General features: G+C 36.8%; 1 protein-coding gene across 24 annotated transcripts in view; it reads right to left on the bottom strand.

Moving 5' to 3' along the window:
* Positions 1 to 16,144, bottom strand: part of LOC137487924 (uncharacterized) — a 410,987-nt gene that overhangs the window by 368,988 nt on the left and 25,855 nt on the right. For 20 of the 24 annotated variants that reach the window (XM_073926252.1, XM_073926253.1, XM_073926259.1 and 17 more), the window contains 2 exons: positions 12,380 to 12,477; positions 7,998 to 8,166 (listed from right to left, as the gene is read on the bottom strand). The gene's annotated coding sequence lies outside the window, so the exon portion shown is untranslated. Of the gene's footprint in view, positions 1 to 7,997; positions 8,167 to 12,379; positions 12,478 to 15,552; positions 16,102 to 16,144 lie in introns of those variants that run through there. The other 4 variants (XM_073926261.1, XM_073926266.1, XM_073926262.1 and 1 more) reach the window with 1 other exon arrangement.

Raw genomic sequence — 16,144 nt, 5'->3', positions numbered from 1 at the left:
TGTGGAGTTTTATTAAAGACAGGACTTGGGGGTGGCGAGGCGCTCTCGGTAATTTTCCTACAAAGTGCTTTAATCCATCACACGGCCAACATGTGGCCTTTCCAGTCATACATCATCTCACCCTGCAGAGAGCATACAGCATCAGCGCTCTCCCTTTCTCTCTCTCTCTCTCTCTCTCTCTCATTCACTCACGCATTCTTTCATTCTCTCTCTGTCTATAAATCTATCTCTATCTCTCCTGCCTACAGAGATGTAGACATGTTTCTGTCTCTCCGTAGCCTCAGTCGGAGTGTTGCCCTCAGCACTTTTTCATCTCAATCCTTCTCTGGAAAAACGCAACGGGAAGAAACAGCAAGTACATGGAGGGGAGAAATAAAAAGGGGGGAAAGAGAGAGAAATAACAGACGGAGCTAAAGAGAGAGAGGCTAAACACCACGCTGTGTATGTGTGTACGCGAGTATGTGTGTGTTTGTGTGTAATGGTGTTCCCTCCCTCCTTTCTGCCCTGGTCCAAACCTGTCTCCATCTCCAGTGCGCAGTAAATGACAGAGCCGTATCCTTCACACAGCTCTCTGTGATAGAACACAAGCTCACTCACTACCATTAGAGCATTGCCATGTGTCCACATGATTACACACACACACACACACACACACACACACACACACACACATATGTGTATATACATGCACTCACTATGTTTCACTCCAAATGTTCTGTATACTTAACAGTGTCTGACACTCAGCAGACCATTCACAACATTTGCCCTGCGTTTGATGGGATGTTATGAGAATGTAAAAAGGCTGTTGGCACCTTCATCAAACATGTTGAGCACAAGTGAAACGTTTCTGAAAAAAAAGAAGAATAAAGAAGGGGAAAGACTCATCCACATCAATGCTTAATATCAGATAAAGAGGACAAGCATGTTCAAAATAAATGGGGAAACTGGTGAATAGAAACAGCCAAAACAGATGTGAGACTCAGATTGGCAGATCGTATCGTAAACGCAAACTGAAGAAAAGGGAACTCTACACTATAACAAAAACACAGAGAAAGTGAATTACGCTCAATAGCACATGGCTGAGAACATAACGGTGCATTCATGTTTGTGCTGATGCTTTTTTATTTTTATTTATTTCCCAAACAAAAGAAAAAAATTGGAAACTATTAAAAAAAAACTATTTCATATATATTGAGTATACAGCTTTATACAGTTGAAATCAAAATGATTAGACCACCTGTGAAATGTTTTATTAATTTATTTTTTAATCCAAGGGGTGTTTACCACATTTCATATTTCAAAGACATTTTTACTCTACCTCCGATAATATTTTTCTTCAGGGGGAAAGTCTTATTTGCTTTCAGCCAAACTAAAAGAAATAAGTTTTAATAAATTTTTAAACAGTTTAAGGTCATTATTACTAGCACTGTAGGGGTAACGCATCACAAGTTATATTACTTTTCTAAGTAACGGGTAAAGTAACGCATTACTTAAAAAAAATAAGTAATAATATTTGAGTTACTTTTTAAAAATTGCAGGGCAATGCAGTGCCGCAGCGGGTAGCATGATAGCCTCACAGCAAGAAGGTCACTGGTTCAAGCCTCAGCTGGGTCAGTTGGCATTTCTGTGAAGTTTGCATGTTCTCCCCGTGTTGACATGGGTTTCCTCCGGTTTCTCCCACAAGTGCAAAGACATGTGCTACAGGAGAATTAGGTAAGCTAAAATTGGTCGAAGTGTATGTGTGTGATTGAGAGTGTATGGGTGTTTCCCAGTGATGGGTTGCAGCTGAAAGGGCATCCGCTGCGTAAAACATATGCTGGATAAGTTGTCAGTTCATTCCCCTGTGGTGACCCCAGATTAATAAGGGAATTAATCTGAAGGAAAATAAATGAATGAATGAAAATAAATTGCTAAATTAAAATGAAAGTAGTCAAAATGAATCAGGCACTCGATGTGAAAATTTGTTTATTATTTTGAACACATCAAAGAAAAGAAAAAGGGGATGGTCTCAATTGAACAAAAGTAGCAAACACATTGACTTAAACTCAATAATCTGTATTTCCGGCATATAAAAAGCTCTGGGCTCTCGTATAACATTATCCTAAAATATTTTTTTTTTATTGTTTTTTTTAAAGGTAAACATATGTGCAGGTTTACAGTGTTTTTTTAATTGCAGAGCTCCTCTATCAAAAAAAGAAGAAAAAAATAACAAGTTCTGAAAGAAATCAAGCCGCAGACAGGTAAAAAAAGTAATGCAAAAGTAACTCAAACATAACACATTACTTACCATAAAAAGTAACTAAGTAAAATTAAGTAAGTAAATAAACTGGTTACTTTTTGGGGGAGTAACTCAATACTGTAATGCATTACTTCAACTATCCCCAACACTGATTATTAGCACTTTTTTAATAATTTTAAGATCATCTAGCAAACCACTGTTGTCCAATGACTTGCCTAATTATTATACCCTCCCCATTTACAGTACTGCAAAAACCTAAATTGTCGTTGGTGCTGAATACTAGTATCTTTCATAAGTAGTAAAACATTATATGCTGTCACCATGACAAAGACAAAATAAAAGAACTATTCGTTATTAAAATTGAAAAATGTGTTGAAAAAAATCCTCTCTGCTAAAAAGCAATAGTGAAATAATTTTACAAGACTTAATAAGCAGGACTAGTTTCTAACGTGTGTATATATACAGTCCCTTTATTCGTCAGGGGTCACTACAGCAGAATGAACCGCTAACTTAGCCAGCATATGTTTTACACAGTGGATGCCCTTCCAGCCACAATCCAGTACTGGGAAACACCTACAATACACACTCACATACACTAAGGCCAATTTGGTTTACTCAATTCACCTATAGTGGATGTCTTTGGATTTTGGGGGAAGCAAAGCACCCAGAGAAAACCCACATGGACACAGGGAGAACAAGCAAACTCCACACAGAAATATCAGCTGAGCCAGCTGGGACTCGAACCAGCGACCTTCTTGCTGTTATGCTAACCACTGAGCCACCGTGCCACCTCCAACAGTATTATAATGTATTAGATTATTTTAGATTTTTAATCTTGTTAAAGTGACCGAAGATAGCATGCTCCTATAGACATGTTCCTATATACTCTCTAATCCAATGAACCAGAGTGACAGCCAAAGACATTACAGATGTTGTTTTTTCAAGACATTTATCAAGGATTTTGTTTCTCAAACTACTTCTGTGTGTAAAACTACTTTCTTACGTATTTCATCCAAAGGCTTTTTATTGGCTTTTAAGCACATATACAAATAAAAGTGTGCGAGTAGGTGAACCTCTTGATTAGGTGATATTTTGTCCATACACACTAGCGCAGACTGTGCTGAGGTAATGTTATGGTAATGATATGCTAATGATATGCTAATCCGGAAACATTGTTACATATCAGAGGTGTGACAGGATTTCAGTCAGACCCTTCACCAGCGGGTAGAAAGGAAAGACCTCTGTCCCTCGGTCTACTCACTCCAGTGCACGCACACACACACACACACACACACACACATAGTCTGAAAGATGCATACTAAACAAATTACACAAACTCTGACTTATTATTATCTCAGTTCACTAGCTCATTGTGCTGCTTTGAGTCAGATCCGTTGAGGTTTCAAGAACCACTGTCTCTCACGTTCACAAGAGGTCGCAGTGTGCACAAGTGTGAGTCTGTGCTGCAGAGGTGTCAGATATTTCCCTGGCACTTCAAATGAAACCTCAAACCCATAATAGCCACCATTATCAGCCTGACGTGCGTCTGCGTGCTTGTGCCCACACCTCTCGCACAACACACAGATCCCATTTCAACCCAACAATGCACAAACAAGCTCTGGAACACTTCCTGACATGAGCCTGGACACTCATTACCACACTGTAGGACGATTACTGACTCATAACACGCACCGACAACTGCACACGGATTGCATTACAGTGCGCATAGGTCTACAAGTCTCCGACTACATAGAAAAGCTTCATATAAACAAACTCTCCTCTGTCTACACCTGTTTATTTAAACCTTGCGTCAGCAGGTTTCAATGGGGTTTTCATTTAGCCTGCCAGCGTGTAAGCCATCGCGCTACGAGATTTTAATATCGCCCTTGCAGACGGAGAGATTCATCAGTGACCTTTTATGATGGGACTGAGGAGGCTGGAAACGGTGACATAATGTCAGAGAGAACATAATAAATCATAGAAAATAAAAGCAGGCGCAGTCTGACAGCAGCTTCAGCCCATAACTGTTCTGAGTGAGAACACAAACATATTGTAATGACCTTCAAATGCACACGACGTCTTCCAAAGGTGTGAGAGAGATGTTAAGTGCAAAATGCTATGGCCGACTACATGGCGAGAGGATGTTAGCGAGATGGGGTGAAGATTTGTTTCACAGAGGGGTGGCGGATCTGAGGCGGTACGGCCTATATATGCTATGGACGCTTTCAGCCAAATCCCTCTATTAAGACTAGAAATGATCTTTCTTCCTGTGGCACAGCTGGTCAATCCCATATGAATGCGAGAAGATATTCGTGGCATATGTAATGGAGCATATGTCAAAGAAAGGCGCACTTTTTCCTTTTAACGTAGATCCCGAGTAAGTCAGGCTGACTATTTCACTTTTTGCACAGCTACTCACCAAGTAATGAATAAATTTGAGGACATGCAAAAGTTGAATTCAAACATTTTATATTACGCCTATGTGCTAAACTTTGGTAAAAAGTAGCCTACAACACAAAACAACTGGTCTGGAAACAAGCTGAAAACTGCAAAAGGAATGGTGCAATAGTAATAGTGAACCACTCTTAGGGTACATATACATACTAAAAATGGAAAAGTTGTGCCGTTCCTTTTTTGAAAATGACATGAAAACATAAAAAGGATTAGCAAAAATCTATTAAATATAATATACTGCCATTTTGTGAATATTATAGGTGCAGTGTGTAAGTTTGACACCCAATGGTTGAACTAGGTATTGCATTCCTGGATCAAAACAAACACAAGTGCAGGTTGCCAGATTGAGGACCGACAGAAGCGAGTCTGACAATGAAGCCTAAAGGCTGAAAATCAGAAAATCGTGTTCTAAATAAAAGCAACAGCACATAGAAGGAATATATTCATATTAAACAAAGTTTTTATTCTAACCAACACCTTAAATTGATATATTAGAGACGGCTTCTATTTCTTGCAGCTGAACAACAGAAAACTGACAATGATCACGTCAGGAACACCTCATGTGCTTCATTCAGTGTTGAATGTAAACAGTGTAAGTTTGAAAGCCATTTTGCATGACATTTATTGCCATACCACTGAAAGCAGCAGCAGATAGTTCACCTCAGATCATGAAAATAAAACAAACTGTGAAATAATGCAAACCAACACACAGTTATTCAAAAATTGATAATAATTGGATTATAAACCTTACCATTTTGTGAGTGAGTGCGTATTCTGTGCTTCTGAATGGCTGTATTTAAATTTCTTTGGTTTATCATCCGGTGCAGACAGCCAAATTGCTTATCACTGCAAATCTTGTCATGTAGCATGTTGTTACAATGTAATCTGCTCACCTAATATTTACATTTGTATTGTTTATATTATTTGCTAATGATAACCTAATGTGCTGTCGTGGAGTTTGCATGTTCTCCCTGCCTTCGAATGGGTTTCCTCCGAGTGCTCCAGTTTCCCCCACAGTCCAAAGACATGTGGTACAGGTGAATTGGGTAGGCTAAATTGTCCGAAGTGTATGAGTGTGTGTGTGAATGTGTGTATGGATGTTTCCCAGAGATGGGTTGCGGCTGGAAGGGCATCCGCTGCGTAAAAACTAGCTGGATAAGTTGGCGGTTCATTGCGCTGTGGCGACCCCGGATTAATAAAGGGACTAAGCCGACAAGAAAATGAATGAATGAATAACCTTATGTGGAACTGAATCTGCGTCTCATTTCAGAGTCTGCTACTCGCATTTCAGTCATAGACACATGCTTTGAGACCGAATGGATGAAATACACGGTTTTCCACCAAGGCAACCCAAGGTGCTGAAATATAATTGGCTAAACTGGCATTGGGCAGGTTAAAATGACCAAAACAAATACAACATTCTGGCCCGTAAAACACACATCTTCAAAACAGAATATCTCATAGCTTTTCAGATAAACAAGAAGGTCTACTTGGCAGGTTTCTTAAATATCTGCAAACATTTTATGATAATTTTATACAGTAGAAGAGTCAAAAACTTACATACAGCACCTTTAAGTAATCATGTAATCAATAAAATGTAACTATATTTCATTAAATATGTAAATGAAATTACATTACAAAAGAATTAAATTCTTGAAATATAATTGCCTAACATATTTATTCTGTGCATATTCTGTGAATACAACTTATTTAAATAATAATTTCATGCCCCTATTAGGAGAATGAATGAGATTCTTGTTCCAACCTGATTGTTATAGAAAGCAAGTCTGCAACTAAAATCTGAGCTAAAAAAATAGTATTCAAGTGAGCCATTGGCACATTTATATCCTATCTACATCTTCTTCTCCATCTATAAATCTTTAACTTTTCTGAATACGTGGATGGGTAATTCTGCAAAATAGAGAAACATTTCTTTCAGAACGAAACAAATTATCCTTGATGGTGCCCTTGGGGATTTTTGTGGGACAAACCTTTCAGATGCAAATGTTTTCAAACAAATGATCAATATACAGACATTTTGAAAAGTATCCATTTGATAAGCACCCAATCCCACAGTCTTACTCGTGAAGGACATGTTAATATTGCAAAGCAGACACAACCCATTCGAGAGCATAAGCTAAGGGAAATAGAACGAGCAGATCTTGACATATTTGGCCAGTTGAGGACAAAAATCACCAGTGACACAATTAAATCAGACTTAACAAAGGGAATTTAATGTCAATGACATTTAGCACCAGCCTAAGGCGACAGGTAAAACAGTCCAGTCAGCCATTTCTTTACGAAAGAGCTCGTGGGACCGATGGGATGCCGGGATAGAGGATTAATTGAAAACGGAGTAGTTCTACAAGCGCGCAACCAATTCAGAGCAATCACTCACTGTCACTCGGCACTATGCTTTTCCATACAATATGTTTCAGCGTGTAGACATACAGCAGGTGGAAGATCCCACGATACCAAGCGGGTCAGGGGTTATGTTTAATATAAGTGGACGTAACAAACCTGACCTTCAAAACAAGTCAAAACATAAGACCGAGACACGGCGAGGAACTTTGATGGTCAAGACATTTTGTGTCCTCACACCTCAGTTGGCGACAGCAAGGGAAGGCGAGGATATGGAAGGGGACATGACTGAGAGGGGAAACAGAGCTCAAGCTGGGCCAGGCAGCAGGCAGGCCAGCAGGACGCCTTCACCCTCCAATAAACTTCAGCTAAAGGTCAAAGAGATGAATTATTCATTATTCAAGGTACAGCCAAGGCCAATATTGGCCTCCGTCCTAGGCTGGCAATTTTAAAGTGTTTTAGATGGGGGGTTAAAAGGGGAACGGCAGTGCTGTGCGGTTCGATAGCAACAAGAGCGCTTACAAGCAAGCCCCAAACTTATAGCACAGTAGGCTAATGCTACACTCCAGGCGTTCATTAAAGGCACCTTTGAAATAATACAAGTGAAAATGGTGCGAAGGTTTCTTAATAAATAGCCGAATTAAAGTGGGCATTGTGGGTCAATGTGTGCATAATGATTGGAGTTTTAAAAATTGATCATGCCCCATGTGGGCCCGAGAGTGTGTGTGCAGCGCTTGTAAAGGGCTTTTGATCAAATATGAAATATTCAAAAACCCAACTGTAATTTGATGAAGTCAGATATCCTCAAAATGGGAATAGCAGTCAGCACTTTTCACATTTCTGCTTATAAAAGACCCTCAGTAAACGGATTTAGAAATGGGATGGGGGGGGGGAACGGGGGTCTGGGTTAGGGTAATAAAGGCTGTTTAAAATATGCGCTGACCCGTGAGATGAACTGTAGTCCGGCGATCTCACACAACCGCCTCGCTCCTCGGCACCTTCCCTTCCTCCACAGGCAGTGGGTTCCAGTCCCGCGCTGCCCTCCGGCGGCCAAAGCGCGTCACTGCAGCGGTGTGTGGGCAGCAGCACAGCAGGCCTCTCCAATCCATGCCCTGCCATTCACAATGGTATCAATTAAGAGCTGTGAGCACTCTTTCTTAAATACATACATTTAGTGAAGCCTTTCAGCAGCTCAAAAGCACTGATGACTGGTTGAAATGCATTGATTGGCTGAAGGGGGGTATCACCGCTGGGTCCAAACAAAAAGTACAGTCCTACAAGTTGCCCCATTGAAACAGAGTCATATTATTTCAAGAATGTACTGTGCTTAAGCTGAATGTTAATATGCCACTTTAACAGGTCTGTGCTAAATGGCTGGAAAACACATTTAGCACTAATGTGGGCCAGGCGTAATCAAAGAATTCAAATACCTACGTCTTTACACAAGCGGTTCTCAAACTGTGAACATTTATAAACAGAGATTTTAAGAAATACTGAAAAGCAATATGATAGGGGCTGCAAAAGAACTCGCCAATCTAACTAATATTTGATCAAAGTATGTTTTGCTCAAAATCCTACTATGTCCCAAAAAGAAATTGTGGTTTTAGTCTATGCAAATATTAGGAAAACATGCAATTTCATAATTTTGCAGACACTATGAGAATGTTACTTTTAACTGGTCTCTTGACTAAACAATAAAAAAAAAACATTTAAATAATATATACATATTTATACACTACCTGACAAAAGTCTTGTCATTGGTCCCCGTTGTAAGAACAACAAATAAGAACTTGACTTTTAGTTGATCATTTGGAAAAGTGGCAGAAGGTAGATTTTTCTGATGAATCATCTGGTGAACTGCATCCCAATCATCACAAATACTGCAGAAGATGCCCAAGATTCTCACAGATATCAGTCAAGTTTGGTGAAGGAAAAATCATGGTCTGGGGTTACATTCAGTAAGGGGGCGTGCGAGAGATCTGCAGAGTGGTTGGCAACATCAACAGCCTGAGCTATCAAGACATATGTGCAGCCCATTACATTACAAACCACAAAAGAGGGTAAGTTCTTCAGCAGGATAGCGCTCCTTTTCAACCTTCAGCCTCCACATTAAAGTTCCTGAAGGCAAAGAAGTTCAAGCTGCTCCAGGATTGGCCAGCCCAGTCACCAGACATAAACAATATTAAGCATGACTGGAGTAAGATGATGGAGGAGGCATTGAAAATGAATCCAAAGGATCTTAATGAACTGTCTTGCAAGAACGCTTTCTTTGCTATTCCAGATGACTTTATTAATAAGTTGTTAGAGTCATTGCAGAGATGAAGCAGTCGTCTAAGCTCATGGGAGTCATACACAATATTAATTCTTTTTCCACTGCACCATGACTTTATTTTCTATACTGCATATTATTTCTATTAAGTGACAAGACTTTTGTCAAAGCAAAGTCAGACCTTACTGTCCTAATTAAATAATTAAAAATCAAGACATGATCATTTATTACTCTGGTAAAATAATATAAGCCGCTTCTGATACCAAGTGATCAACTTGAAATCAGGTAAGTATTTGTAGTTCCTAAAACTCGGATAGGTGACAAGACTTTTGTCAGGTAGTGTATATGCAGAATGTGAAATGTCTGCAAACATTATGACAAAGTTCATATTAATAACTCTAAGCGAGCCTTGCTGGAACGTTCTGTAAACATTCCCTGCTAGCCGGGGATGGTTTGGCCTTAAGGTATTAAAGAAGTCTGTTTCCCATTATTTTCCTTAATCGAAATTTTCATTAAGCCTGTTCTAAGCCTCATAAGAGAATCAATTAACCAATGATACAGAAGGTATTAATCAAATTATAAAATAATAAAAGACTAATTAACTGTTATGAAATCTTTCAAACCAATAAAATATACTAAAGAAAGAAAAAAAGAAAAAGACAGGGCTGTAACTAAAATATAGCATCAAATAATCCCCAATGATTGCGGCATTTCAGGAGAAAAATACATGCAATCAAACAGATTTGACTTACAAGCGATGCAATATAAAGCAATTTAGACTCAGTGGTGGATGTAAGCTGAAACAATTCAGCGTGTGGATTGTTTTAGTCTACAGGTTTCACTACTCTGCTCTTGAAAACACTCGAGTTAACAGGCAACAAAACCAAAACCACGGTCTGAAAAGTGTGAGTTTGTGCGTCCACATGAATATCTGCACTGGGCATATTCACTTATGAAAATGCTTATGAACTGGAGAGTCCATTTGTGTTTCATGCATATTTCATGTAAAGCACCGTATAATAAACAGAGGAACAAAGGAGCAAGAGTAACATGGTGAATTGAAAGAGGATGTTTCAGCAAAGTAAAGAGATGAAAGAGAGATGTTTGCTGGTAATGTGCAGGTATGAATACAAAGGCACAGGTGATCTCAGGTTGGCAGGATCAAACTGTAAATATTTTGACGAAATAAGTACAGGATTTTGCTAGTTTTACCAAGTTAAATTTGACTTTTTAAGACATTTTTAAGACCATTATGAATGAAATTTTAGACTCATAAAAAGCTAAAGCCAAGGAATTTTTCGAATGGCCCAGATGGAAAAGATTTTTATTTTCCCTATCAAAAAATAATTATAATTTTATACATTTAATAATAATATTATTATAATTATTGTATTTAATATTTTACATATTTCTTAGCTAAATATTTTAAATATATGCTCTGGTTGTATCCATACACTTTTTCCGACATAAACTTTCTTTAAAATAAAAAAAAATGGGTAAATGTTTTTTAAAGTTTTGAAAACTATAAAAAATGTACATCAATCTGTCCGTGTTAGCTTCCTCAGCAGTAATTACATTGAGCACTTTTAAACAAGTGTTATTGTAAGGAAAATAATTGGTAGACAAAGTTAAAAATAACCTTTTTAAATAAAAAGTTGAAAGCTTTATTAAGATAGATTGTTGGTGATTGTATAGGTGGTGGCCAGATTGAGCTATACACAAAGGAAAATTAAGACCTGTTTAAAAAAGATTTATGACCTACAACACAATATTTCATTAAATTTAAGACTTTTTAAGACCTTGTGGACACCCTGTAGTAATAATACGTATTATTATTATTATTATTAAAGAATAATGTATTAATGGCAGGTGTTAAATTTTTTTCTGAGAAAAAAACCTAACTACAAAACAAGGAAAACAAAACGACTGTGAGAACACTTAGTGTAGGAATCTAACAAAAAAAGTTGGTAAAACCTTTTTATGAAGTTCCCATTAAGTAAAAGCTTATTTTTTATATTCTCTGAACTTTTTTTTCATGGTTATTGTTAATTTTGCAAACAATATGGAAATTTCACATTTATTTAATGTTTTCTAAAAATGTACATTCTATAAATTAGATGAATGTCCAATGGTTCCCTTAATGATGCACAGTTTGTATTTTTAAGAATGTTTCAAGTTCTAAAAGCTTAATTTCTGAACGTCCTCTAAACATTTAAAACATGTGTTTAAATGATAATTGCTTTGTAGAATTCTGAATCTGAGTAACTATGAAAATAATAATTTTTTGTGACAGTAAATACCATTCAAAAATTCATTAAAACTTCATTAAACAATTCACAAGTTAAATGTAAATGTTTTCTCATTTCCAACATAACATGGTGTTAAATAAATGTAAAGTCTTAATTTTCAGTGCTTTTAAATCAAAACAAATCAAACAGCATTATTTCTTTATACTATTTGTTTTTAAATAATCTACAAAAAGAGAGCAGTTCAGGGTTTGACCGCCACAAAAACAAAACCAGATCCATACATAAGACCCTAAAAAACGGTGCATCTTTCCAATACGGACATAATATCTCACTTCTCACACTGATCTAAAAGTTTCCCAGTAAAGATATGTGAAGTTTCTTTTCCTCTAAACACTACCTGTCTGCCACAGCAGAAAAATCCTGAAGTCCATCACCTTAGGTCACTGTTCTCTGACAGAAACGAATAACAACCACCCACACTACCTCTTCCTACACACTCTATCTACAGGTTTCGATGCAAATGTCTTCGACAATAAGACACAGTGCTAACTCTAGTTGCTCTTGGCATGCAAACGATGCATTTATCTAACTTTACCTTCCCTCACCATCTGCAGGGCTCCACTATAGTTCAGGAAGAAGCGCAGGCAGAAAATGTAAAAGCGAAGTAAGAGGAATATTTAGCTCCACTATTTTTCCAATCTGATGCAAACATTAAAGTAAAGAAATCAATGTTAAAATTAAACATTTATGGACTGATTTTGGACAACTCGGACGTGTGGTTTGGCTGAGAATGAAAATGCAAGTTACCAGATGTGCTTCAATATGGATGGAGTTTCCCTGCTCCTCAAAATCGGCCAGTCAATCTTCCGGTAAAGCTGGACGTTTTCCCACTTAAGCTGCTCGGCCTGAGGAAAGCGGAGAAGGAGGGGGTCATACAGATGATCCATTCCACACACCGAACATCCAGCACAAGGGCCCCGGGGCCTACAGGGACTCTGATAAAGCACCTTCACATTTTTATAGACAAACTACTTATTTTCCCCCCTCATATCGCTTAGGACGACTGATAACTTTATATTTCTCTAAAGCGCTGTGCTGAAAAGGCTGAGGAAGAGGGCTTTTCACCAGTTTAATTGATCAAGACGAAGCCATGGGGGGCACCTTCAGATAAAAGAGACGGGAACATTTTGAAGCACAATGGCGTATTCTTTTTTTGGAAGGAACCCAATAAGGAGTCAAATATGACTCATTACTTAAACTCATTGTGGAGCTTTGACTGTATGTCACTTTTAAAGTACGTTTATTGGCCTATTAGAGAGTAAGGGTTTTAGTCTGATGAATACATGTTATATACTTAACCTTTCATTATTTAAGTATTCTGTAGGATGCAGAAATGAAAGGGTGAATAAGTGGGTTTTTAATTGTGGGTAAAAAATTTTTTAAAAATTAAACGGATGGTGACTACTCAGGTTACAGGTTTATTATGAAAATTCTGACTTTAACACATCAGTGAAGTTTATTAAGAATTATGAGAAAGTTCTTGACCTTGAGGCATGTAGTTTTTATATAGGAACTAACTAATATTAAACAAAATGTGAATAAAATCTATTTGAACAGTATTGCATTAGAAAACTGTATTAATCTGTCTTCATCAAGCTGTGTTAACAAAAACATCACACTTGTTCTTACTTTTACTTACTAAACTTATAATAGAAAACTTTTAATCTGAAAGTTTATTTCAAACTAATTAAAATGTCTTGCTGACACATGAGTAAAACCTTATTTGAAAGACAGCTGCAAAGTGTACAGACTTGTAACTTAGTAATTGTTAAACTATAATTAATAGATGCTGTATAAGCATTGTTTATTGTTTATTCATGTTAATAAATACATTAAAAACATTAACTGTGTCCTGGTTTGTAAAGTGTAACAGACTTAAAATGAATCGTTCTATAAACACTATTAAAATGTCATCAGATTATTCTCATTCTAAATATGTCAATAAAATGTAATAAATATATACTTTTTGCGACAGAATGATGTGTATCCGTAAATCATATTTTAAATGTATGATAATTGATAAATGTAATTAATTAATTAATATAATAATAATTATTATTATTATTATTATCATTTATTTCTATATAGCGCCTTTACAACTTAATACTCAAAGCTCTTTACACAAAAAAGATACAGATATAAAAACAGTTTAGGATAGCAGTAAAATTAAATCATTCACAATAAAACGTTCAAAATTGATAAAGCATTCAAATATCTAAAAACTTGAAGCAAACCAAGAATGCACACCTTATGAATATGCGAGTGTATTCTTGAATTTTCAAGAATAATTTAAACAATATAAAAGATTCAACGTGTCTAATGTCATAGGGGAGAGAGTTCTAGAGCCTCGGAGCCAGGGATGAGAAGTGGAGGGGACTGTTAGAAGACCAGAGTCAGAGGAATGGAGGTCATGTAAAGGGGAGTACCATGTTAAAAGTTCAGACAGATAGTGTGGAGCCAAACCATGCAGGGCCTGTATGCAAGCATAAGGATTTTAAAATGAATACAGAATCTGACTGGTAGCCAATGGAGAGATTCCAAACCTGGAGTAATGTGGTCTCTATATCTAAATATACTGGAATAGGGCAGGGCCGATAAACTATATTTCATCGGATCGAGATCAAATTTGTCAATAATAATGATAAGCTCTGGGCTTTTTTACTATAAGCTGATCTAAAAAGCCAATCACACAGCAGAATTGTACAGAAATGGGAATCTAAAAGAGTGTTGATATTAGAGATGGACCGGATTTTCAGATGTCAAAAATTATTGGACACCAAAAGAAGGTTATGCCGTTTCATGGACAATCTAATTTTTGTGGCTTCAGTCATTGTTGGGATACTCTTTAATCTGGAATGTATTAACAAAGGACATATATATACATATATATATATATATATATATATATATATATATATATATATATATATATATATATATATATATATATAAATATATATATATATATATATATATATATATATATATATATATATATATATATATATATATATATATATTGTTTAATATGGAAAAGAATTCATCGAAAATGCATTTTTGCCTTATTGCCCAGCTCTATACTGGAAACATTCTAGTATATGGAAAACAAAATCAAATTGAAACCTGTAGCAAGCTTATTATTTTGAGGCTTGAACCTTCTTTTTCCCTTTTAAATGTTTTTCTGCTTTATGAAAGTGAATTTAAAAAGGACAAAAGTACTAGTTTAATATAAATTAATTGCTTTAAGCAGTGACAAGAAAACCTTTCAGCAAATATGCTTCTCCAGTTTATTTTCATTAATACTTTGTATTTGCACTTCAACAATTATTTGATTTCATAAGAGTCCAACCTGTTGACCCTAAAACGAAATACTCATAAGTCTGCCCTAAACAGCCACTTCAACATATAAGAGTAATTTCTATCTTTTCCTTACAAATGCAGTGAGCTCATGCACGCTAATCTGCATATTGCCTGACACGTCCTCGTGCTCTGATTACACAGGAACATCATTTCATTCACAAATTAAGGACGTAAATTATTCAGAGCTAATAGATTGAGACAGACGGCGGCAGCCTCTAGGATAACCTAATCACTTACTATAAGAAATTGCTACAAAAATGGAAATCACTTGAACATTTTTACTGTCTGAAAAATCTGTCAGTCTGGACAGCGTGTTCAATGTTAAGCAGGTGGCATGCAAGGTTTTAAGACCCGACCTCTTTACATCTTCAATTTTACCTGTGCATGCATGCAAGTGACTTAAAAACTGGAAAAAAAACAACAACAACGGATTCATTTTCATTGTCCTCTTCTTACACACGACAAAATCTTATCTTGAAAGAGAGGGGAGCGTTTTAGAGTGAGATCCCTCCTCCCTCCCGGTCAGAGAAAACAATGCAACATGACTTTAATTTTTTTACCTTCTGTCCGACTGCGCGCTGAGCTGTACACATCCATGTATAGGGTAAAAAGCGCATTTTGATGAACCGAATAGGCTATAGCGTTGCTCATTGTATTATGTGCAATTGCCAAAAAAAAAAGCGGTATGCGACGACATATGCCGCTTTTAACAAAACGTCCCGACATCTAATTTCGTTCATAAAACTAACCGATGAGACACGAGCGTCGAATAAAAGATGATCAAATCGACTTTTCGGCATTCGGCAGATGCGAGGACTGGGAAATATGCTTTTAAATGTATGCAAGGCGATGACCAAAGCTGCAGCCGGCGGATAGAGATCTGCAAATGGAAATCAGGGTAACTCTGGATCTAGTTTTATTTAACGGAGATGCACTAGTTTTTAATCAGACTGTAGTGAAGATAAAAAACATATTAGTGCATAACGCATGCGACGATTCAATCGCATTTCTTGAATTCATTGTCAATTTATAGTTGTGTGTCTCTTAATATGCTTTACTGCGAAGAGTGACAAACGGACGCACATTAACTACCCGAGCTTCTCAATCATAACTGTTTGCAGTGAGGATATTATTATTACAGTTCCAGACCAC

The sequence above is a fragment of the Danio rerio genome, chromosome 16 (assembly GCF_049306965.1).
Source record: "Danio rerio strain Tuebingen ecotype United States chromosome 16, GRCz12tu, whole genome shotgun sequence".
Classification (NCBI taxonomy): Eukaryota; Metazoa; Chordata; class Actinopteri; order Cypriniformes; family Danionidae; genus Danio; species Danio rerio.
This window is presented reverse-complemented; position numbering and strand designations above follow the sequence as displayed.